The sequence below is a fragment of the Bos taurus genome, chromosome 10 (assembly GCF_002263795.3).
Source record: "Bos taurus isolate L1 Dominette 01449 registration number 42190680 breed Hereford chromosome 10, ARS-UCD2.0, whole genome shotgun sequence".
Classification (NCBI taxonomy): domain Eukaryota; kingdom Metazoa; phylum Chordata; class Mammalia; order Artiodactyla; family Bovidae; genus Bos; species Bos taurus.
Genome location: NC_037337.1, coordinates 91,126,782 through 91,152,904, shown reverse-complemented (window position 1 = coordinate 91,152,904; position 26,123 = coordinate 91,126,782). Strand labels below are relative to the sequence as shown.

At 39.6% G+C, this 26,123-nt stretch overlaps 1 long non-coding RNA gene across 2 annotated transcripts; it reads left to right on the top strand.

The window, feature by feature from the left end:
* Positions 1-2,087: 2,087 nt before the first annotated feature.
* Positions 2,088-9,356, top strand: LOC112448569 (uncharacterized). 2 transcript variants are annotated; one of them, XR_009496259.1, is made up of 4 exons: positions 2,088-2,413; positions 4,378-4,725; positions 8,267-8,409; positions 9,241-9,356. It is a non-coding gene; the product is annotated as an uncharacterized lncRNA (long non-coding RNA). The 2 variants fall into 2 exon arrangements; XR_009496260.1 differs by lacking the exon at positions 8,267-8,409.
* The last annotated feature ends 16,767 nt before the right edge of the window (positions 9,357-26,123 follow it).

Genomic DNA, 26,123 nt, shown 5'->3' with positions numbered 1-26,123 from the left:
GGAATGTCAGCCCTGGGTAGGATGCGGGGCTTTGCAATGAAAACTTGGGGCCAAAGAAGCGGGGGAGCATTGAAGGCTACCACACTGCACAAGGGGCATAGCCCAAGCCCGTCTGCTCTGAATGAAAGCTGCCAGGGCACAGGTCACAGCGGTTCATCTCATTTCTCCCCATAAGTGGGGATGTCAGTCATTTCAGCTACAAAGATGACAGCTCAGTGGCAGTTACCAATCATTTGAGGAATTCAATGCTTTGTTGTTTCTCAAGAGAAAATTATTAACTCCATTTTGAGAATAGAAACTTAGGACAGTAAGCATCATAGAAAGTTTAGAGGAATTTGTATCTGCAGACATATAGGATAATATTTGGCCCATTTAAACTTAACCTAATATGTGATGGAAATTGAAACACGTCATCAGGATGTGAAAAGTTCAGAACCCTGCACACTATTTTTTCTATATTTTCAAATTTAAATATATTTTTAATCTTTATATTAATTTTAAACACCTTTAATTTTTTCATCTTTAATCTTTATGGTTTCTGCCATACAACAATGCAAATCAGCCATAATTATACATACATCCCATCCCTTCCCAGCCTCCATCTCCTCTACTCATCCCATTCCTCCAGGTCACCACAGAGCCCCAGACTGGGCTCCCTGTGCTACATTCTCACCAGCTGTCCATCTTACAACTGATAATACATCTATGTTGACGCTACTTTCTCCATCTCTCCCACTCTCCCCTTTCCCCCACTGTGTCCATCACTGCGCACACTATTGATGAGACTGAAAATTGGTCCAGGTGCAGCGGAAAAGAGTATGCAAGAGCCTGGAAAAATTAAAAATAGAATTACCATAGGATCCAGCGATCTCACTTCTGAGTGTTTATCCAAAAGACTCGAAAGCAGGATCTCAAAGACGTGTTAGTACTCTCGTGTTCATTGCGACACTTTTCAAATAGCTAAGATGTGGAAACACCTTAAATTCTCATTGATGGATGATGGAAGAGAAAAGGTTGTTTATATACAAAATGGAATATTATGTCACCTTTAAAAAGAAGAAATTCTGCCATATCCAATGACATGAATGAAACTTGAGGACATTAAGCTAAGCAAAATAAACCAGTCATAGAAGCACAAATATTTCATGACTTTACTTATATCAGTCATCTAAAGTAGTCATACTCAGAGAAGGGGAGTATAGAGTGGTGATTGCCAGGGGCTGGGGAAGGAGGAAATAGGGAGTTGCCATTTAATGGGTATAAAGTTTCAGTTATACGAGATAATTTCTAGAGACCTATTGTAGAGCACTGTGCCTATAGTTAACATCACTGGGTTGTACACTTAAAATTTTAAGAGGGTAAGCTGCATGTTAAGTGTTCTTACTATAATAAACTTTTCGAAATTTTAAATAAAACTGTCATTGACTGTTTAAAATAAAACTCTGTAGCTGGGATGAATAGGAAGAAAGACACAGTTCAAGAGACGCTAGCAACCTGGCAGACAGAATCAAAGTATATTTTAGAATTTTATAGTCAGAGAGGCAGCATTGTACGATGGTTGAGAACACAGACTCTGGGAACAGACTGATTAGGTCTGAATACCAGGTGTGTACTACAAGCTGTTGTGATATTGGAAAAAAATATTTTTTAAAATGTGTGCTCATTAAGCTCTTTTTTTCTTCTTTAAACCCCAAATATATCCTATAATGCTCTTCTTTGTGAAGCTAGGGGCTAGGGCATCGCAAACTTTATTTTCCTTCTTCCATTTGTTTCCTGTAAAGTCATGTCAATAGAGATCACAAAAGCGCAACTTAGAGGCAGGAAGCAGTGGTAGGAATGTTCTGTCTGCCTGTCGTTCCTGACGCCAGATTCTAACAGCAGAGGTGATTCTGGAAGAAGGATTGGCCCTAGTCTCTATCTTCTCTTGGCGCCCCCAGAACAGGCTCCTCCCGTCTCCTCCCTGTACTGGCACAGTGAGCACCATTTCATTTCCAAGACCCCTCCGCTCCCTTTGTGACCTAGATGGTGCCTTTGCTCAGAGTTCTGTACCTCAATTCTACGGAGTTTCTCAGTTCTGACAACCTTCCTACATTCCCCAGACATAGGGATGGTAGCCACGTGCTGCAGCTCTTACCTCCATGTACCTCTAGGTACCTCAGTGTTCTCATTTTGCTTTCTTAGTATTCCAGTAGCTAGGTCAATTCCCTGTGTAAGTTTTCTAACCAGAAGTGGGTGGTTATAAAGAATAAATTGAGTTAATACACGTAAAGTACTGAGAACAGTGCTTATACATAAAGAGCCTTGTAAGTATTCACTATCATTATCAAATTTTACCTCAAAAAGCTGAGAAAGATATAAGAAGAAATTGAGAGGCATTGAAGACAGAACTAGGAATTTCAGCAACTGCTTCTGAGTAAGTTCTATTCTCACAAACTGAGGAGGCAATGGTAGCTATATAGATATATATGATTGATAGATATAGACGATAAATGAGAAGATTTGGCTGAGTTTGGTATAGCTAGGCCATTGGCAGAACAAAACACACCCAGGTAAACAGACACAAACAAACATAACACCTTCTACCTAGGTATCATTTTCAGATTTTAGACTATTAAGGATAAAGGAGTTAGTATCAATCTTTAGTTTTATCAAGTGTATATAAGGAGAAAATAAGAAAATAACACAATTGAATGATTTAATTTGTGAACACAGGTGCAATATCTCAAATAAAATACCACTAATAGATCACAGCAATGTATTGGAAAATAATATAGAATGATTAAGTAGCATTTATCTCAGAAATGCAAGAGTAGTTTAATATTAGAATTCTTAAAGAGATGGGAATACAAGACCATTTTAATTGCCTCCTGCGAAATGTGTATGCAGGTCAAGAAGCAACAGTTAGAACCAGACATGGAACAACAGACCGGTTCAAAATTGGGAAAGGAGTATGTCAAGGCTGCATACTGTCAGGCTGCTTATTTAACATATGTGCAGAGTATATCATGCAAAATGCTAGGCTGGATGATGCACAAGCTAGAATCAAAGATTGCCAGGAGAAATATCATTATCCTCAGATACGGAGAAGACACCACCCTTGTGGCAGAAAATGAAGAGGAACTGAAGGGCCTCCTGATGAAAGTGGAAGAGGAGAGTGAAAAAGTTGGCTTAAAACTCAACATTCAGAAAACTAAGATCAAGGCATCAAGTCCCATCACTTCATGGCGAATAGATGGGGAAACAGTGGAAACAGTGTCAGACTTTATATTCTTGGACTCCAAAATCACTGCAGATGGTGACTGCAGCCATTAAATTAAAAGACACTTGCTCCTTGGAAGAAAATCTATGACCAAACTAGACAGCATATTAAAAAGCAGAGACATTACTTTGCCAACAAAGATCTTTCTAGTCAAAGCTATGATTTACCTAGTAGTCATGTATGGATGTGAGAGTTGGATTATAAAGAAAGCTGAGTGCCAAAGAACTGATGCTTTTAAACTGTTGTTTAAACTGTTTTAAACTGGTGTTGGAGAAGACTCTTGAGAGTCACTTGGACTGCAAGGAGATCCAACCAGTCCATCCTAAAGGAGATCAGTCCTGAATATTCATTGGAAGGACTGATGCTGAAGCTCCAATACTTTGGCCACCTGATGTGAAGAACTAACTCATTGGAAAATAACCTGATACTGGGAAAGAGTGAAGGCAAGAGGAGAAGGGGATGACAGAGGATGAGATGCTTGGATGGTATCACCAACTCGATGGACATGAGTTTGAGCAAGCTCCAGGAGATGGTGATGGACAGGGAAGCCTGGCATGCTGTGGTCCATGGGGTTGCAAAGAGTCAAACACGACTGAACTGACTGACTGAACTCTATGAGCTAACTTTTACTTTGCAACCAACCGTTTCAAAGCTCAGTTACTCAAAACATTTGATAGTTCTCATGATTTGGTGAGTTAGTTTGGAAGTTGTTCTCACTCAGCTGAAGACGAATCATCTGGAATGAGCTTACACTCATGTCAGGGTACCTTCTGGAATGGCAGGGGTCATTAGGGTGCCCAGGAAGAGAGGCAAATATAATTGCAGAAGTCTTTGTCAATTTCCTACTTGTGTCAGATTTGCTATTATCTCAGTGGCAAGCAAATCATGTGGCCAAACTCATAGTCAGTATGGGAGGGAACCACACATAAAGTCAAAAAGATTGCACAGTAAGCAGTGAAGAGTGGGCATACCAGGGAGATGGACATAGTGGAGGATGAGGAAGGACTTTTTATTTCTTCACTCAGTAACTTAGTGTTTTGTTGTTTACAATGAACATATGTTACTTCTGAAAAGTGTATTAGTTAAAAAAGTAAATATAAGAAAACTTTCTTCCGTAGGTAAGGAATCTCCAAATTTCCGGGACCTTGACTTCATTCTCTGTGTCTGCCTACCTTTAGCTTCCCTAGCCACCGAATCTTCTGGCACTTACCTTTGTCAACATGCCTTTTCCCATGGTGAGATGCAGCAAGATGCCCACCTCCTTCTAGAAACATCACCTCACAGTCACCCTAGCATCTGCCAGCACATATGCACAGATATCACGGAAACGTGCATAACAAGGTCAACAAGGACAAACAGCCTTTTAGAAATCCCTAGTGGTGGCCGCTGTTTCTGTCTCCCAAGGGAGTGGTTAAAGGCTTTTCGTGCAGTGAAATACCACCACTGGCTGATTTAGGATGCAAAAGGTGAGTCTCCCAGGACATGGTTTAGAAGGATATAGAGTAAGAAAAGGTTTATTGTGAGGTTGGAGAAAATAAAGATGACCCAGGAAGCTATGAGGGAAAAAACAAAAAAAAAACAACAATGGGGGGAAAAAGCAAAACGGTGGGTTTTGGGTGGTTAAAATTCTTTTAGATGGAAGTATGTTAATTACTTCCCTGGTGGCTCAGATGGTAAAAAGTTTGTCTGCAATGCAGGAGACCCAGGTTTGATCCCTGGGTCAGGAAGATGCCCTGGAGAAGGAAATGGCAACCCACTCCGGTATTCTTGCCTGGAAAATGCCATGGACAGAGGAGCCTGGCAGACTGTAGTCCTTGGGGTCACAAAGAGTCAGACATGACTGAGTGACTCACACACGCTATGTTAATTACTAAGTGATTGTCTCCTTTGTCGCCCTTCTATACCCTGCTTTGCTAAGCTGATGCCTGGATGCCGCAAAGTACATTTTCCCTTGTCAGTTAGGTATTGCCAGAATGAGCCCGGGACACGCTCCTTCCTCTTTGCTTGCTATTCTTGTCCTCGGAGCCCATCTGCTGTTTCTGTAAGCATCCCCCTGACTAAGACCTTCACTCCAGTAAAGGCACTTGCTTCAGTCTCTATCCTTTGTCAGACTCTGTTAGGCTGTAAACTAAACTAAACTGCTCGACTAAACTAAAGTGCCTTTGTTCAGCCCATGGAGAGACAGCACAGGCACTGGCTTCTGTCTGTATCCTTTGGCACTTCCAGAACCAGCCTCACTGCACCTTCTCAGGTGTGTGAGCACTGGAGCCTCAGCATCCTTTCCCCAGAAGGCTTGCTGCAGGGAGGAAGCCAATTCCGACCTATGCTGGAAACTTTCTTTGACTTGCTTTTCGTTGCTTTCATGATTATAACCATATTTCAGTGGCTTGCCTGGAGGACCCTGCCCCTCCGCTGGACTGTAACCTAAATGTGCCTTAGGTTAGCTCAAGGGAGAGACTGTCCCTGCCCACCTGGGAAGAGAAGAGAGCCACACACCCGTTCCAGAGGTTGGCCATTCCTGTGGCGATGTTTCCAAGACTGATACCCTTTCACTTTACTTCCCCACTGCCTCTCCCTCTCAATTCTGCCTTTTGACTTCAGCTCCTCATTGTTTCTTTCTCTTTGGTCTATAGAAGAACCTGGCATCCAGGCCTGGATAAGGTAGTTATTCTGAGGGGCTAGTTGCCGGCTCCCTGATTAAAGTCCCTTCCCTGCCTCAGCACCTCATCTTTTGGATTCAGCGGCCTGTTCCGGGGCGAGGAGAGCTAGCTTGCATTCAGTAACAGGCTCAGCTCTGAGGTGAGCCCTACCATCTCCCAGATACTAATGTGCCTGCATCAGTCACATGGTCTCTCCCAACCTTGTTGGGTCTGAGCTACTAGGTCCTGATAGCCATTTTTTTTTTCCCCTCCAGCCTTAAGGGGTAGTGACTGCTTGCAGTGTTTGTAATGTTTGTGTCACCTCAGTGTAACCTCTTTTTATTTCACTGTGGAAATAAAGGACACCCCAAACAAAGAGCAAACAGAGACTGATTATTCAGTGCTTTTTACATAGCAAGAGTCAGTCGTCATCACTTGCACTTGGCGGAGACTCAAAGGCAGTGTGGAGTGTGGGAAATCTTTAGAGTGGAAGAAAAAAAGGGAGCTTTGGGGCATGCTCTGATTGGAGGTTGTTGGAATACAGAAGCTGGAGGCAGGCAAGCTGGAGGCAAGGTGTCTGAGGTGAATGTTTGTGGAAGGACATTTGGCTGAGGCTAGGCTATGCTCCCCAAAAGGGATGGTTAAAAAAAAAAAAAAGATGGGGAAGCTGGCAGTCATTGGTTAAGTCCTGATCATTCTCGGCTGATTGCTATCAGAGGTTGACGGTGAGAGTTATATTGTCATATATAAATAGGCCATTGTTCATTTGTACATTCAGTTGCTTGCCTCCAATTCCTCTTTATTCCCTATATTCCATTTTTCTCTGTTAGAATATCTAGTGCGTTTTCTGTTTTCCTAACTTGATCCTGGCTGATACAAACAGTGTCTAATATTCGATACTCAAAAGTTTCCATTGTGTGTGTGTTTATCAATTTTGCCAGATCTTTCATAAATCCAATACACAGATGGCTTGTATGAATGGTGTTTGGGAAAAAATCGACGACATGAGTACATCTGGAAGAGTGTAGTACAGAAAGAACAGCTGCAGGAGATGAGGCGCTAGTGAAACCAGACTTCAACAGAAACAGGAAGATGAACCTGGAGGGGTCTAGAGAACCAAGCCCCAGAGGCATTTCCATCCCATATTCTCTCTCAGGAACTGGTTGCTTTGATTTGCTTAACCAGTTCCCAATTAATATATCGATTTTTTATCTAATTGTATTGGCAATACTTTTGTAACTCATCTGTGTGTGTGTGTGCCAAGTTGCTTCAGTCGTGTCTGATTCTTTGTGATCCTATGGACTGTACCCCGCCAGGCTCCTCTGTCCATGGAATTCTCCAGGCAAGAATACTGGAGTGGGTAGCCATTTCCATCCCAGGGATTTGTTCACAATTCTCTTCAACTTTTCTTCACTGAATTCTTAGCCTGAGCTCGATGTTGTAAGATATTTTTAAAGTGGAAATTACCAAACCTTTGTCCTCAAAGGGCTTAAAGGCTTTCCGAGGAAGAGATTAATATCCAGAATAAGCATTAAAACTAAATGGTACTATTTTCAGAAAGAGAAGAAAATGCATATTTTGTCTGTACATTGCGAAGACTTTGCAGAGTAGATCACACTTTTATAAAAATTCGTTTTTCCATAAAGAAAAAGCCAAGATTTAAAAATTTTGAAAAGTTGTGATTGCAAAAATTGCTTATAATTCTACCTATTGAAAGCTCAAATTTTTTGTTTTACCTTTCACATATACATAGTTTAAACAGTCATAAAGGGCTTCCCTGGTGGCTCAGATGGTAAAGAATTTGCCTGCAATGCAGGAGACCTCGGTTCAATCCCTGGGTCCGGAAGATTCCCTGGAAAAGGAAACAGCTACCCATTCCAATAATCTTGCCTGGGAAATCCCATAGACAGAGGAGCCTGGTGGGCTACAGTCCATGGAGTCTCAGAGAGTCGGACACGACTGAATGACTAACACATTCACTTATCGTTTGTATTTACATTGTCATAAATATTCATGTTTTGCATATTTTTTATGTTATTACCATTTTAATGGCTTGTAACATTCCATTGTTTGTGTCAAAAACAACACAAACCTTCTCTGGGCCGTTTGTTCATTTTAATTTTGGTATTTTACATTTATGTATGTAAATACAGTGTAATACACATGAAGATATTAACTGTGCCACTAAATTTTTGTTTCCAGTAGTTTCTTTGGATATACTTTTAGAGAAGAGAGGCTGGGTTATTAGCACATTTATGGCTCTTACTTTTGAGATATTATTTTACAAAAAGATTGTACTGTATTGGTTACGAAGGAACTGATTTATCTTCGCCACATCAGCTCATGTTATTTTTTTTTTTAATCCTAGTTTCCAAGGTGCTATAATTTGCATTTTTAACTACTAATGAGAAATAGAACCTTTCCATCTGTATTCTTTTTGTTGATGAGGATTATAAGACATGTAGAGGAAGAGGAAAATACCTTGAAGAAAGGAATGAACAGGGCTGAATGGTAAATGTGAAGTTGGCTGGATGATGGGAGAATAAATAGATATGTTATTTGTAATATGTACATGTACTTATATATACATATGCACATATATGCTGATCTGTCTCCAGATTTTTCTCTGATCAAATATTTGCTGTGAGACCAGCATTACATGAAATGATGCTTTAAATAAAGCATGTTTTTCTTGCAACAACCTGATGTTTGCTTTCCTGTTTCTGTGCTAAGAAACTGAAAGCTCAAGGAGATTGTCACACGCCTGTAGCCACCAAACTTAGTAGCAGCGTGGGATATTTTTTTTCCATTGCCTGTCTTACTGTAATACATTTCTAAACACCAGGGGATGACTTTAAATGTTTTACTTAATGTGGAGAATTTATACTGAGAAATAAAGGCACACATGATAGGTTATCATAAATTGGTAATAATGGAATCTTCCTGAGTCCTGGTAGGATTTATGAAAACAAGATCCATATTGGCCATAAGGACTATATTCGTCCTCTGCTGCCAAATGGACTTGGTTTTAGTTTAATTCTCTTTATAGAATTGATGTTTGTTCTTGGCTAACCATCTATGATATCATTATACTGCACACAATGAATTATTCACCCGAATGTGCCTTACAATTAGCCTCAGCAGAGTATTTGCTCCTTTCGTCCAAACATTTTACTTTATCTATAAAGATTAAATTAATCATCTCTGCCAGCAATGAATAACTTAGAGAATTAGTTTTTAATATCTGAAGTAGAGAAGGGGAAATTGCAGGCAGAGCAATACATTTTGCTTGACCAGTGTTCCATGTTTCCTTTCATAATTTGCATTCTGTATCACATGCAGCATCTTTGCCTGGGGAGAAGAAGAGATAGGACACATTATTTGATCAATGACGGCCAACCTTTTGGGAGGAAGGCAGCTGGACGAAGATTAATTAAAATGCACTTTGAGTCATACTATTTCAAAGTCCCATTATTAATTTTTACAACAAATCTATAAGTTAGATATTATTAGTTTCCTATTTTACAGACTTAGTAAAATAAGCACAGCGAACTCAAGTGATGAACCCAGCATATGTGCCTAGGCCATGCAGCATCAGTATTCCAGTCCTGAGCTCTGTTCTGGTGCTTTCTGTTGGGTTCACTGCCTTGGGTTCACTCTTTCTGTTCCAATCTACCACCAACGCATGGCATCACAGAACCATGAAATTCCATGAAGGAAACCATCAGGAGAGAAAGCAAAACACCCTCCAATACATGTACTATTTGGAAGGGAATCGACAGTTGTTTACCTTTAACCTGGGATGAACAATTTGGAAATAAGTTGCCTTCTTGAAACAGTTTTTCTGGCTGTTTCCACTTTTGTGTGATTGAATGGTTAAAAAAAATAAAAATAGGAGAGATGAATTTTTTCCCCTCAAACAAGTCACAAGTTCAGAATGTCTCAAAATGCTGTCTGTTGACCACTTACGTTAGTAACACCTGGGTCCCACCCCCCCTGCCCCCACATACTAACTCACAAGCTTGGAGAGTGGGACCCAAGAATCTTCATTTAAAACCACTCTCGAGTAACATTAAAATATATATAAAACATCTGCCTGCAATGTGGGAGACCACGGTTTGATTCCTGGGTCGGGAAGATCCCCTGGAGAAGGAAATGGCAATCCACTCCAGCACTCTTGCCTGGAAAAATCCCATGGACGGAGGAGCCTGATAGGCTACAGTCCATGGGGTTGCGAAGAGTCGGACACGACTGAGTGACTTCACTTTTTTTCTTTCTGTGTGTAAAATATGTGGGAAGTTGCTGTATGACACAGGGAGCTCAGCCTGGTGCTCTGTGACAATCTAGAGGGGTGGGATGGTGGGTTGGGGGGAGAGGGAGGCTCAAGACGGAGGTTATATATATATATATATACACACACACACACACTTATGTCTGATTCTCATTATTAGATGGCAGAAACCAACACAACATTGTAAAGCACAATTATCCAACTAAAAAATATATAACCACTCTCCATGGTTTGAGGTCTACTATTATGAAGGTTTCCTACCATAAGATAGTGAGAGTGATAATGATGATAAATGGAATGGTTCTTGGCACCTTCTTAGTGATATATATATAAATTATTAAAATTTTTATGCATAGTTATCTTATTTAAACTCATAAAAATCCTGTGAGGCAGTTACTATTATTATGCTCACATTAGATGAGGGAACGACAGCTGCATAAAGAGAAAGAATCAAATCTAGGTATTCTGGTTCCAGACTTCATCATGCCTCCTTAACATCTACATTATATGTGTTTCACTTAGAGAAGAGTTCAGGCAGCAATGTCCAAAGCAAAGTGTTACAACTTACAATGAAACCCAAAAATTAAATAAAAAGAAAGCTGAACCTCTCATTTTGTATAAGAAAGTTTTCTGCCAGTTTCCAAGGAATAACTAGCAGAATAACTCAGAGGATCAGTAGTTGTATTGTGATTACCTTTAAAAAAATCCTATAGTTTATTAAAAGATTTAACTAAAATCCTAGCTAAAATTTTATGAAATATTTAAACATTAGCATGAGAAAACCAGACAAAATTGAATAAAAATAAGAACACTTCTCAACAGTGAGAAAAATAAGACATAACTACGTAGCCCATAGAGAACAGAAGTGGTCTTCAAAGGGTGATAATTGCAGAGTGGTCTCAGAGCTGTCAGGACTTTCTTTACCGTGACTACATAAACTAGTGGGGATTATATTTCCTAGGGATCTCGACAAAGCTTCCTAATCAGAGAAAATTTGGGGCAATTTCCAAATGCACTTGTTATTACGATACTTAGAAGTAGCAGCATGTGACTTCATGCTCTCAATTTTTTCACATATTTTCCACAGTAATCATAAAATACCATGGTATCTTGGAGCCACTTTGGAGGGGAGAAAAGAGGCTCAAATATTGATGGTTTGTGTCACCATAGTTTCTTTTTAAAAATTAGAATGGGTGCATCCTTATTTATAGCCTGTTGAATTGTACATTTGTACAAATGTTTCTGTAGAGCAATTGGCTTAGGTAGGTTTTGAAAACATTCCTTGATCTAATACACCTAGTTACACAAATTTATTATAAGATAACAATGAATGATATGAACAGAGATTTTTCCCACAAGGAGGTTTATCATGGTAGTTGCAATTTCTGTAAAAAAAACAAATTGATAATACGGAAAACTACTACTTGTTATCTCAACACAAAAACAATGGCAATAATTAAACATAATACACTTGCCTTCTAGTCATTTTTTATTTATTATGGCTGTACCTAATTGTCATTAATTATTTATTACATCTTTTTAAACTTAATATTATGTCATAAGCTTTTGCTTATACTGATAAATTGTTTACATGAATTTTAATGTCTTTAAAATGATTTAAAGCAGTATTGCAAAGGCTAATCATTATTTTAATTGCATTATTTTAATGATGTTGCATAAATAAATAATTCCCTATTGCTGAATAGTCCCATCACTTCATGGGAAATAGATGGGGAAACAGTGGAAACAGTGTCAGACTTTATTTTTTGGGGCTCCAAAATCACTGCAGATGGTGACTGCAGCCATGAAATTAAAAGATGCTTACTCCTTGGAAGGAAAGTTATGACCAACCTAGATAGCATATTCAAAAGCAGAGACATTACTTTGCCAACAAAGGTTCGTCTAGTCAAGGCTATGGTTTTTCCTGTGGTCATGTATGGATGTGAGAGTTGGACTGTGAAGAAGGCTGAGCGCCGAAGAATTGATGCTTTTGAACTGTGTGTGGTGTTGGAGAAGACTCGTGAGAGTCCCTTGGACTGCAAGGAGATCCAACCAGTTCATTCTGAAGGAGACCAGCCCTGGGATTTCTTTGGAAGGAATGATGCTAAAGCTGAAACTCTAGTACTTTGGCCACCTCATGTGAAGAGTTGACTCATTGGAAAAGACTGATGCTGGGAGGGACTGGGGGCAGGAGGAGAAGGGGATGACAGAGGATGAGATAGCTGGATGGCACCACTGACTTGATGGACGTGAGTCTGCGTGAACTCTGGGAGTTGGTGATGTACAGGGAGGCCTGGTGTGCTGCGATTCACGGGGTCGCAAAGAGTCGGACACGACTGAGTGACTGATCTGATGTGATCTGATTGTTGAATATTTTTCTATTTTGTTTAATATATAAAATAATGACAAAACAATTGAATATTTACTTATAATTATTCACAACTAGAGGTAGTTTTTAAACCTGTAAATGTAGATGTTTTAAAAAAAAGTCAAATCTCACAAAGCACAAATTGGACCTTTTATTCAAAACATAATAAATGTAATATACATTTATCACATAAATAACCACTCCCTTTAAAAAAATTATGTTTAGGACTTCATATTATTTCCTTTTGTCTATTAACTTTGTTTAAGGGAAGATTGGAGAAGGCAATGGCACCCCACTCCAGTACTCTTGCTTGGAAAATCCCATGGACGGAGCAGCCTGGTGGGCTGCAGTCCATGGGATCGCGAAGAGTCGGACATGACTGAGCGACTTCACTTTCACTTTTCACTTTCAGGCATTGGAGAAGGAAATGGCAACCCACTCCAATGTTCTTGCCTGGAGAATCCCAGGGACAGCAGAGCCTGGTGGGCTGTCGTCTATGGGGTCGCACAGAGTCGGACACGACTGAAGCGACTTAGCAGCAGTAGCAGCAGCAAGGGAAGATTATCTCTACTCAGCTTTAATAATTTGAATTAATATAGTCAGGCATTTACCAGTGAGGATATACAATTAGTATTTCTCAAAATCATGTTCATCACCTAATGATTGTCCGGAGATTATTAAGTCATATTTTTTCCTCTAGTTACATTTCTATAATATTTCCTCTATCTTCCAAATTGAAGAATAATACTGTTTTAATGCTTCAAAAACACATAAAAAGAAAATATTCTTTATTAAATGTAATAGCTTACAGTCTAAAGATGTTGGATGTTATCCACGTTGTTGGATAAGCGTGTGTGCATATGTGCTCAGTTGCTAAGTTATGTCTGACTCTTTGCAACCCCATGGACTATAGCCTGCCAGGCTCCTCTGTCCATAGGATTTCCCAGGCTAGAATACTGGAGTGGGTTGCCATTTCCTTCTCTAGGGGATCTTCCTGATCAAGGAATTGAACCCACATCTCTTGTGTCTTCTGCATTGACAGGCAGATTCTTTACAGCTGAGTCACCTGTTGGATAAAAGCTACTACCAACGATGATTTGGATTGGTGAAACTTTAACTCTGGTACTGTGTTATAAAGGATCTTTATTCCTGACTAAATTGCTTAGGTATCAGGATCTTCTTTCACTGATATTTTTCAGTAGTACCTCAGCTTTCTTTGAAAGAATGAAAATTCCTTTTTTCCTTGAATGTCCATGAAGAAGTTAAGTAGGTGATACATATTTATGTTTCACAAATAAATGGAAATAATTGCTTTGTCTCAAGGTAAATGACTAGAAAGTAACTAATCATGCAAATTCATCCTTCTATCTCAGACTTTTTGAAAAATATGGGGTATGTTAACTATTAACATAGAAAGATGGTTTACAAAACCCTATAATTCTGCTTAAATGAAAAGCCCTTGACAGCATAAATCTAAACATCTTGTCATTAATAATATTTTCATATATTAGCCAAAGTCTTGTTTTGCTCTCAGTAATACTTTGTTTTACTCCATGGAATTTATCTAATGCCTCAGAGGAGTAAAACTGCTAAGAGAAGCTAATAATAACAACAACATTTCTTAACTATTTCAGAAACCAAAGCTTTTAATTGCAAAACCATAAATATTATTTTTCTTCCTTCTTAAGGACCTTATATGAACCTTGGTTTCTGAAACACACAGTCACTGTTTCACACAAGACCATCATTTATTTTGTTTTACTTTTAATAATGTAAAGAGTGCCCATACTCTCCAAGAACAAGAACCTTATCAATATCCTCCACCTGCTTATATGCACCTCCTCTACCCTTGTTCCCAGAGGTGACCCTCTCTCAGATTTTGTCTTATCATTCCCTCGTAATTTGGCTCATGAACACATGAGCAAGAGTTGCTCTTTGGTAAGCAAGAGCGGAATTGCTGGGCTGTAGCAACTCTGTCAGGTATCCAATCACAATAGATAACGCTAAAGAATGTGAAGCATGATTTTACCAATTTACCCTTCAATGAGCTCTGCATAAGCAATCCTGTTGATTTCTGTTCTGGAATTGCCTGACATCTTTACCAGTTAAATACAAGCAAAGCTCATCTTGTGTATATGATTTGCTGATCTTGATCGACTTGATCGTGGTTGAGCATACTGATTAGTGAGATGTATGTTTTCTTCTCTGTACATGGTTTTTGCTTTCTCTTCACTTTTCTGTTGGTAAGTTTGTTTTTTTCTAATGATTAGTTGGATATATTAATATACTGATATATGTACATAAAAATATATTTAAATTTTTTCTACTGGTTAATAAAAATGTATATATATACACATATATGTATACATATGTATATATAATAATCTTTGGGATTATATATATTACATATATGTTCTCCTAGTTATTGCTTATTAAGAATAAGACACAGGATTGATTTTGCAATATGCAGTCATCTTTGTTTCCATATGAATTACAGAATTTTTTTTTTTCTATTTCTGTAAAACATGCCATTTGGAGAGGATAATGTCAGCAAAGATGATGAAATAGGAAATTCTTAGTTTACACTCCCCCTGCAAACAACAGTCTGGCAGCCATCATGAATAAAAGTGCTTCTGTGGAAACTTTCATCAAGAGGCTTTTATTGGAAAAGACCTGATGCTGGGAAAGATTGAAGGCGGGAGTAGAAGGTGATGACAGAGGATGAGATGGTTGGATGGCATCACTGACTAAACGGACATGAGTCTGAGTAAACTCCGGGAGTTGGTGATGGACAGGGAGGCCTGGCGTGCTGCAGTCCACGGGGTCACAAAGAGTTGGACATGACTGACTGACTGAACTGAACTGACTGTGGAAGCTTTGGGATCCAGGTAGGAGGTTTTGAACTCCAAATAAGGCCAAGACTGAGAAAAGCTGCTTTGAGAAGGCAAACACACATCCTGTAGCAGGTTTGCTGCACACAGTCCCAGCTATAGACCAAAGCGTCCCCATGTCTATGGACTCAGCTCCAGCAACTTGGTCAGACTCCAGCAACCAGCCTCACCTGCCACAGGTCCTGGGAGGAGCCATTTCTCAGAAGAAGACACCCACATGGTCAACAGGTATATGATAAGGTGTTCAACACCATTAATCACCAAGAAAATACAAGTCAAAACAACAGATATCACCTCACATCTGTTAAATGGCCATTATTAAAAAGAGAACTGTTGGTGAGGATGTGGAAAGATCTAAAATCTTGCACACTATTGATGGGGTTATAAATTGATATACTCTTTATAAAAACTATATGCTAATGAGGTGGATGAAACTGGAGCCTATTATACAGAGTGAAGTAAGCCAGAAGGAAAAACACCAATACAGTATACTAACGCATATATATGGAATTTAGAAAGATGATAACAATAACCCTGTGTATGAGACAGCAAAAGTGACGCTGATGTATGGAACAGTCTTATGGACTCTGTGGGAGAGGGAGAGGGTGGGAAGATTTGGGAGAATGGCATTGAAACATGTAAAATATCATGTATGAAACGAGATGCCAGTCCAGGTTCAATGCACGATACTGGATGCTTGGGGCTAGTGCACTGGCACGACCCAGAGGGATGGTATGGGGAAGGAGGAGGGAGGAGGGTTCAGGATGGGGAGCACATGTATACCTGTGATGGATTCATTTTGATATTTGGCAAAACTAATACAATTATGTAAAGTTTAAAAATAAAATAAAATTAAAAAAAAAAAACTATATGGACTTTCCTTTAAAATTAAAAATAGAACTGCCATAAGATACCAATTCCCCTGTGGGTATTTTCTCAAAGGAAATGAAATAATTATCTCAGAGAGATGTCTGTATCCCCTGGTTCTCTGCAACACTACTCATAATAGCCAAGAAACTGCTTAAATGTCCATTGGTGAGTGAAGTGGGCAAAAAGTTAGTGTATACATGAGAAAATATTATTATTCAGCCTTAGAAAAGAAGGAAACACCGAAATACCAACAACATGGATGGAACTTGAAGACTTTATGATAAATGAAATAATGACAGGATGGACACAGTATAATTCTACTTAAAAGAGGTATCAAAAATAGTCACATTCATAGACTCAAAGCCAGGGCTAAGGGGGAAATAGGGTATTACTGAAACTTTATCTATTAATTTAGTAATTCCCTATTTCCCCCTTAGCCCTGGCTTTGAGTCTATGAATGTGACTATTTTTGATACCTCTTATACAGAGTGAAGTAAGCCAGAAGGAAAAACATAAATACAGTATACTAACGCATATATATGGAATTTAGAAAGATGGCAACAATAACCCGGTGTACAAGACAGCAAAAGAGACACTGATGTATAGAACAGTCTTATGGACTCTGTGGGAGAGGGAGAGGGTGGGAAGATTTGGGAGAATGGCAATGAAACATGTAAAATATCATGTAGGAAACGAGTTGCCAGTCCAGGTTCGATGCACGATGCTGGATGCTTGGGGCTGGTGCACTGGGACGGCCCAGAGGGATGGTATGGAGAGGGAGGAGGGAGGAGGGTTCGGGATGGGGAACACATGTATACCTGTGGCGGATTCATTTTGATATTTGGCAAAACTAATACAATTATGTAAAGTTTAAAAATAAAATAAAACTAGAAAAAAAAAAAAAGAAAGATGAATAAGTTCTGGATGATTTCTATACACTGTTGTACCTACCGTCACCAGTGATGTATTGTACCTTTAAAAATTCATTCAAGATGTTGATCTCATTTCAAGTGTTCTTACCACAAGAAAATGACGACAGAAAAATAGAAAAGACCCCAGATAAGCATCCATTAATACATGTATATGCAGGGAGAAAAATTATTGTGGAAAACTCAGTAGAAATAATGAAGAAATTTAAAGGATTGCTAAAATAAGGCATATTCAGAAGTGTAGCTAAGCTTTTTGAACTATGAAATCTGATTGAAAATTCATGAGAATAATTTTCTTAGGAGAAAGTGAAGAGAATCATGGCTGCGTCAAGCAAAAACAAGAGCATATCTATATCTATATCTATATATAAAACAACTACAAACATAAAAACAAACACAAAAATCAGACAAATTTTATACTATGGAGAATAGATTTAGCAAAATGCAGAAACCATCACCATATTTAAAAGCCAGTTTTCCTAGCCCCATAACAGGCCACAGAAGGAAAATTTGCTGAAATACTTAAAAAAGAAACCGTATGTTTAGAACTGCCCCTCCATTAGGTAAATCTGGCTGGAGAAAGAGACTAAAACTTGAGAGTCCAGAACACCCGTATGTCACCCCAGGAAGAACCTGAGGAAGGTGAAAACCTTAAAGGGATCACCTGTGTGACATAGGGAGGGAAACGTGGAGGAGAAACAGCAATGTGGGAATGTGAATTTCCCTGACGCTAGCCTAAAGGTGTGTAAAGGATGATTTCAAAAGTAGCTAGAGACCTGATATGAACAGGTTGATGTAAGGGAAAAAAAGTACCAGTCATCATGGAAAAACAACCAGAGCCAATCAAGGATAAGAAAGAAAGAGAGAGAGAGAAAGAGAGGAAGGAAGGAAGAAAAGAAAGAAGGAATGGAAGGAAGGAAGGAGGAAATCAAGAAAGGAAGGAAGAAAAGAAAGAATAGAAGTTTCAAAGAATACCACAGGTTAATAGATCATAAACAAGGTCCAGAAATCTTACGCATTGGCAGTGTAGGCAGGTTGAACTGATTAAGGACATGCTGAATTGGTTGTGACCTCCTTGAATTAATTGAGCTTCATTTCTGTCACCAGGTGGGGTGGGTTAAGATAATGGAAAACATATAAAGAGTGTTCTCAAATTTTAACCCATATCAGAATCACCTGGTGGGCTTACATATAAACCACAGATTGCTGGCCCTGCCTCTAGAGTGTCTAATTCAGTGTGTAGGTAAGTCTCGAATGGGGCTCAATAATTGCATTTCTTATAAGTTTCGAGGTGGTAGGTACTACTGCTGTTGCTCTCAGAACACATTTTGAGACTGTGCTGTATCAGAGAAGCATCCATATTGCAAAGGCTTAGTGCAGTAGAAACATAATTGTTTATAACATCCTCTCAATGTGAGAGTGTATGTGTGTGTGGCAGGGGAGTGATGCTGTTTCTACATAACTTCCAAGGTCACCTTGGGCATCATTACTAGCTGTCTGACAGTGGAAGAAGGAGGAAGATTATATGGGAGGTTTCGATTGGCTGAGACTGGAAGAAACTTCTCTTTTTCTATGGGCCAAAATTCAGACACATGGCCACAACTAATTGCAAAGAAGACTGAAAAACATGGCTTAGTTTCATGTCTAGGAGGAAGGGGAAACAGATTTGGTAAACAGCTAGGCAATTTTTACTGTAGTGCTCGAAATGTTAACATAGGCTGAGTTAAAGTAAAAGAGAGTCAGATACCTTTCATGTCTGAATTTTATGGCCTGCGGTTTTATATCATCAACACAGATGACAAGAATAATCATGACCTGGTTCCTGCCTACATCTAAAGCCTCATCACTCTTCTTTTTATTCCTTTGCACCTTCTGCCACAGTTGGACAAAGCTCATTTCTGTTTCTCAAAGGAGTCCTGCTCTCTGAGTCTTCTCTGTGTCCATTTTTCTTTACCTGAAAGGCTATTTCCCATTTCCTCATCACCTTCCTGTTGTGCATTTGTCCATTAACTCATTCATCCCGTAAGTCTCACTTTGAAAGCCACTTCCATAGGGAAGTCTTCCTTGACTAAAGAAGACTTTAGACCACCCAGACCCTAGACTACAGTAGTTACAGCTGACATCGGGATGTGCCAGTTTTATTTTTTCTTTTGACTTTTGTAATTGTGTGATTTTCCTATTGGACTGAAAGCTCCAGGTCAAGGTCTGAGTTTATTTTTTTCTATTTTATTAGCACTGCTCAGAGTGTTTCAAATAGTACTCAAGAAGTACTTGTGGAAGAAAACAGAGAAAGAAGGAATGAAAGGAGGTAGGAAGGAAGAAGGAAGGCAGGCAGGCATTATTTTTTGGTGAGATTTCAGAATACATCGACCATGGGCTTGTGGTGTTTGTTACATACTGACTGCCTAGATTGACAAGCTAGGTGTCCCAGTAGCTGAATCTACACCCCTTCCCCCCTCACTTTTCCACATGTGCTCTCTACAAGCTTTGTGCTTGGCCAAAGAGAATGCCTCTGAGAGGGGAAAGCCCCTCCTCATAACTGACTGTGAATCCATGTCCTCCTTGGCATCACTAAACAGGGTTTCATTTCTCCATCATGGGAAATGTAGTTGTAACATCCTGATGAAAGTGACTGCTGACTACATAAACAGCATAGATTTTGACACACTGCTGAGAAAGAGAGAGAAAGGGAGAGGGACAGGGAAAGAGAGACACACACAGAGAGAATGATGAAGACGGCTTTGAGTCTTCCAGATTCTTACTGAAATGGAGAACACGAAGACAGGACCTGGAAGACATTTATCTTGATGTTGTACAAACGAAATTTTGAAGATAAAAGGAAGGATGATTCAAGAAACCCAGTGAATCTGAAGTCAGAAGTGACTCAAGTTGGGAACCTGGTCTGTGACGGATTATAGCTCAGCCCAGGTTGTGACTGATAAGGCACCAGGCTTCCCAGCTGGCACTAGTGAGAAAGAAGCTGCCCACCAATGTAGGAGACTTAAGAGATGCAGGTTCGATCCCTGAGTTGGGAAGATCCCCTGGAGACATGCAGTGGCAACCCACTCCAGTATTCTTGCCTGGAGAACACCATGGACAGAGGAGCCCGGCAGGCTACAGTCCATGGGGTCTCAAAGAGTTGGACATGACTGAGGCAACTTAGCACAAAATACTGGTAAAAAAAAAAAAAAAAAGAACAATGAGGAGAAAGGTAAAGTGGAAGAGGGCTGCAATTTTCCCCAGCTTGAGTATAACTGAGAATCTTACACGCTGGTATTACTGAGGCTAATTGATGGAAGGCAGAAAATACGGAAAAAAGAACTCCTGAAACATACTGCCTCTTTACGGTTACTAAACTAGAAATTATTTGTGTTCGTAGTCTGGGCCCTTGTCACCTGGTTCTGCACACACCTTTTTCTGTAGGTGAACTGCTCAATGCTCTTTGAAACAGAATGATAAAAGTCCTGTGTTCAGCTCTTCTGCCAGACGGGTTCACCACTGCTAGCCCTGTGCTGTAAATGGAGTCTGCTGAGATAGCTGTGACCTGTCCTTGAGGTTCGGTCCCTTTCTCCTTTCCTCGCTGTGGGCTTTTTTCACTGCTTTGCGTGGCCCTCCCCGGAGATTGTGGCAGCATAATCAAAGGAGAGGAAACATAAGCCAGGCAGTTTAGTAATGATTTGTAGCTCTTATAAAACCATTTCTCTAAGGAAGGAGATGCTAATGAATTGTTGCCATAAGGGCTTGGGATTATCTGTGATTCCTAATTATTCCAACTACCCAGAACATTTTCGCCATAAGAATTAAGACCTGCCTACATGGTTTGGATAATTGAGATCAGGTTCCTGATTTGCTGAGTAATTAAAAGCACAATTGATCCTTGAATCGCTAACTGCGTATGTACCCATCTCCTTTATTAGATATCTTTTTACATCTAATGCATATGGTCAGTGTTTAAGTAGGAATCCTGTTACTTTTATTTTCCTCTATGGATCAATGAAACTCTCTAAGTAATAGTATGCTAGGGTCAAATCCTATTTGCATGAATAAAACTGAAGCCAACTTTTTAAAATGCCAGCAGAAGAATGCATATGTTTTGACTAGTTTTTATTGTCAACTGATTGGGGTTTAAAAAAAAAAAAAAAGCTTTTATTTTTAAATGGCAATTATCTTTGCATTTACATATCACCACTTTGTGAGGGAGTCTGCAGTGATAGGTTATTCTTTCATTGTTATTCATGAGATACTGTCGCCAAATCATAAAACTGTAGAATGAGTTGCCCCAAATTGGGATTAGAGTGTAGCAATCAGTCATTGCCTCTGGAATGCAATGAGGCCTCAGTGATGCAAAGCTATATTTTCTGACAGCACATTTATTTTTTAAAGAAGTTGGATTGGAGAGGGCAAACAGGAGGTAAGAGGAAAAGTTCACCCGGAGAAAACGGGAACTCATTAAGACTATTTCAGAGGAGGAAGACTGCAAACAGTGAAAATCAAAGAAACGGTAGTGGTCCTTGTCCTTCAGAAACATTTAGGGAATCCACTTTTAATCCACAAAGTAGGTTGAACTTAAATTTTAAAAAGCACTAAAATTCCTATGGGAGCATTCTACACCCAAGCTACCTTAAAAATAAGCAATATTCCTACAGTATGAGAGAAAGAATGTAAGCATGTACTTGGCCTTCTGCATCATCTCAGGTAAGATATCGTCTGCTCAACTTGAAAGACAGCCAGAATGCATGACGCTCGACTCTCAGAAAATCAAAATTTCCTGTTAATACTTCTGTCCTCCTCCCTTGCCCTCATTGGCATGGTGACCAGATTTAGCTATTGGAGGAAAGAATTACGTGTGAAAATAGAAATGGGTAAATATTTATGGGAAAATAATATCCCATTTTCCTGAAAGTATATACTGAATAATAAAAAGCAAAACATAAAATAGATTTGTATACAAATACAGGGAGAATAAAATTACGTGCTATAATTTTCTTCAAGTAGGTTTTGTTTTTAAAATCCCCTGGAAATGTCCAAGAGTTTGATGGAAACTACTCTGGACACAAAGAGCTGTCCTTTCTGTTTCCAGTTACTAAAGTATACTTATAGAGATTTATTTTTGTTCTATGTTTTCCTTTCCCAGGCACCCTAAAATAAAGTGACCTGGTGTCCCAACTTGGAATTCTCTGATCATTACTCCAGAAGACTCTCTCTTAATAATCAGTTACTCTGCCCTTGCCAAGCTATGGATAGAATAACTAAACCTGTTTTGCAAAGAGTTATTTCCTAGACTTTCTCTATCGACAGGGATAGCTAGAATTGGATATTTTAATCTGACAGGAAACATTTCAGGTAGGATTAATAGTTATCCCGCCTCTTTGGGAAAGTAGCCCGTTATGGATACAAATGTCTAGATTTATCCATTTTCCACCCAGGCTGCACAAGGTGCAGAGTGAACATCAATAAGAGGGGGCCACAAGCTTAGATATTATTACCACTGAATGTAGAGCTATGCTTCAGCTAAGCAAAGGTGGGCCAGTTACCAATTAACAGTTAATTTCAATTAAGAATGGATAGCCTGACCTTCTGAATGTGCTAAGATGCTTCAGCTGTGTCCTACTCTTTGCGACCCTATGCACTGTAGCTCTCCAGTCTCCTCTGTCCATGGGGTTCTCCAGGCAAAACACTGGAGTGGGTTGCCATGCCCTCCTCCAGGGGATCTTCCCAACCCAGGGATCAAACCTGCATCTCTTACGTCTCCTGCATTGGTAGGCAGGTTCTTTACCATCAGTGCCATGTACACCAACCTAAAACTTTAGAGGCACTTTAGACCATAAGATGGGTCTTTGTATAGGAAAAAAGATACTTGCTACTCCACAGATGATTTGGATTCTTTACAGAGTTAGATGCTTGCTGCTTGTGTTCTGGTCCCAGGGTAGAGTGTTGGCTGCTACGGTGAATAAAAGATACAGTAAAGAAGAAGTTTCTATCACTTGCTATAGTCTATATGATAGATTTTGCCTTCAAGAAAAAAAAAAGGCGAATCCCCTTCTTTTGCTACTTATTTCAGTACATTCTCTTCTGCAAAGCAAAAATGGTGATGTAGCATGGGAGACTGGTGGTGTCATTTTTTTAAGGAGGAGGAGCTCAGAGAAGAATTCTAGGTGAGTAATAGTACCCCCACTCTTGGAAGCTGCAAACAAAAAGATCTAGAATTACGCACTCTTCCCCACAGAAAGGGAAAATAAAATGATGTGACCCACAACGTCAATCACTTTAACAACCTGCAAGGCAAATGACATGATGTATGCCCTGCTTCCCACCCAAGTTAAGGAGTCATGGCAATCTGTCCTGCCTCCACAGAGCAACTGCTGCAGTTACTGATCATATCTGTTGAGTGCTGACAAGGGGAAGATACCAGGTTCCCCACTCTCTTCTGAATAATGAAAATAAGTAGAGAGACGACACTCTTTGGCAGTCACTTTCCTTTGGGGAGGGGAAGGGAAGGTAGGAAAAGTGACCTGTTTCTTCTCCTCCCGGGTGTATTTGTGGGTTGTATCTTCAAAGATGGCTTAGAGTCAGTTCTGCTAAATTTCCTCTGAAATGCTTGGCAAATGGGTATCAGCCACACGCTGATAAATATACGTAGACTGTAGCTCAGACGGTAAAGAGTCTGCCTACAATGCAGGAGACCTGGATTCGATCCCTGGGTCAGGAAGATCTCCTAAAGAAGGGCAACCCACTCCAGTATTCTTGCCTGGAGAATCCCATGGATAGAGGAGCCTGGCGGGCCACATAGTCCATGGAGTCACAAAGAGTCGGACACAACTGAACAACTAACACTTCTGCTAAACAAGCATACTGCCACCAAAAAGACCCCTTGATCATTAAAATAGCCCAGTAATTCAGATGGTTGTGGGCATGCTGAATATTTTCTTTTCTGCCTAATGCTTAATTCATTTGCTCATTCATTCAGTCACTTATCACCAACAATTTATGTATCTTCATAAAGGGTTAAGTATGAAATGTAGCAAATTGATATATTTTCTCCAATTTCCATCTTTTACTGTTATTTTCCTCCTTACTCCTCTCCCTTTGGTTATCCTCTGAATAAGAAGAATTAGCCATCACGTTATTTATGTGTTTTTATATGTTAATTTATCCAGCGAACTTTAACTGAGCACCTAGTATTCACTAAGCTCTAAGCTAAGAACTGCAGGGAATACAATGATAATTAAAATCTGGTCCTTGAGGAATTTCAGACTACTGAGTTCCAGCAAACAGACTACTTATCTTTTATATTCTTTCCGGTAGAAGAAATACGGAGAATTTTCCCTCATTGCAAAATCATTGGGCCATCTGATTTTAATTTTCAAGAAGCTTCCATCAGGAAAATCCATCATCTCTCTCTAAAAAATATGATCTTTCCACAACAGTGTAAATTGTCTTGGCTTATTGTCTTTACTTTCTCATCTTTTGGTAAGTCCTCAATTCCTGATATTGGAGTTCTGCCTCAATAACCACAGGGAACTCTCCTTACCTAGGCCATCAGTGACCTTCAAACCCAAGTCAAAGAAACAGAAATGAGAGAATGCATGGCGTGTGCATTTATTCTTATTTATTTTACAAATGCATACTGGGTATCCACCACGCACCAAGAGCCAGGCATGTTGAGGGAACTCTGAGTAAGTCTCTGTTGAGAGTGGTTTTCCTTACAAGGTTGCGAGTCTCTTGAGGGTAAGAACTTTGCTTTTGCTTTTTGCCTAGAATTTCACAGTACTTTTCAGATCTTATCTGAACTGCTGTATTTGATGGAAGAAATTTCTCCCTCTTTGAAGCTCCTCGCTTCCCTAAAGCATGGGTGAAAAGTGGAGTGAAAGTGAAGCTGCTCAGTCACGTCCTACTCTTTGAGACCCCATGGACTGTAGCCTACCAGGTTCCTCTGTTGGAGCGGGTTGCCATTTCCGTCTCCAGATCTTCCCGACCCAGGAATTGAACCCAGGTCTCCCGCTTTGCGGAAAGACGCTTTACCGCCGGAGCCACCAGGGAAGCATCGGTAGTTATGTTCTAATGTGGTTTACTTGTTTTTTACGTAGCCACGCCTTCCTAGTGTCATAACGCCCTAATGAGTAAGGCTGTCTTTGCAGTGCTCCTCAAGCGGTTGAGACTAAGTGTATTTTCGACCAAGAAGGAGCATTAAAATCAGTTTCTAGGAGAAGGAATGAACTGAGTTCAAATCTGGATTAAGCTAAGATTTTTTGACTAAAGAAAGGCAAAGTGGAAATACCAATATCAGAGGTGGGTTTGTTGTTGACTTTATAGAATCAGATGTGCATGGGCTATGGGAAAGGACCATGGTGGTTTTCAAAAGGAGAAACTTTTAAAATTCTCCAAACCCAAGTGGTTCAGTGTTATCAGTCAGAGCATAGATGGGGTACATCTATACATGAATTTATAATTTATCACAAATAAATAAAACTTGTCTCTGGTATGGTAAACACCTACTCTTTAAAAATGTTTTGAATTTCTTAAATTTAAATTTAAATGAGTGCTCTTTTTTAATGAGTGCTGCTTCCTCTCTGCAGAAAGGTTAGAATTTCCATGTATTCCATTATTTACTTGCTACACTTTTATTAAAATTTTAAAATCATTTTCACTTTTATTTTATTCTGTGTTTTGGCCACACTGTGTGACCTGCAGGATCTTAGTTCCTGGCCAGGGATTGAACCTCCACCCCCGGCATTGGAAGCATGGAGTCTTAACCACTGAGCCACCAGGGAAGTCCCTACCCTCTACTCTTTTATATATTCCTCCAGTGAAGTTTGAACAATTTTGTCCACATCCCCAGTTTTGATTAAACATAATATATCAGTAATTCTCGATAC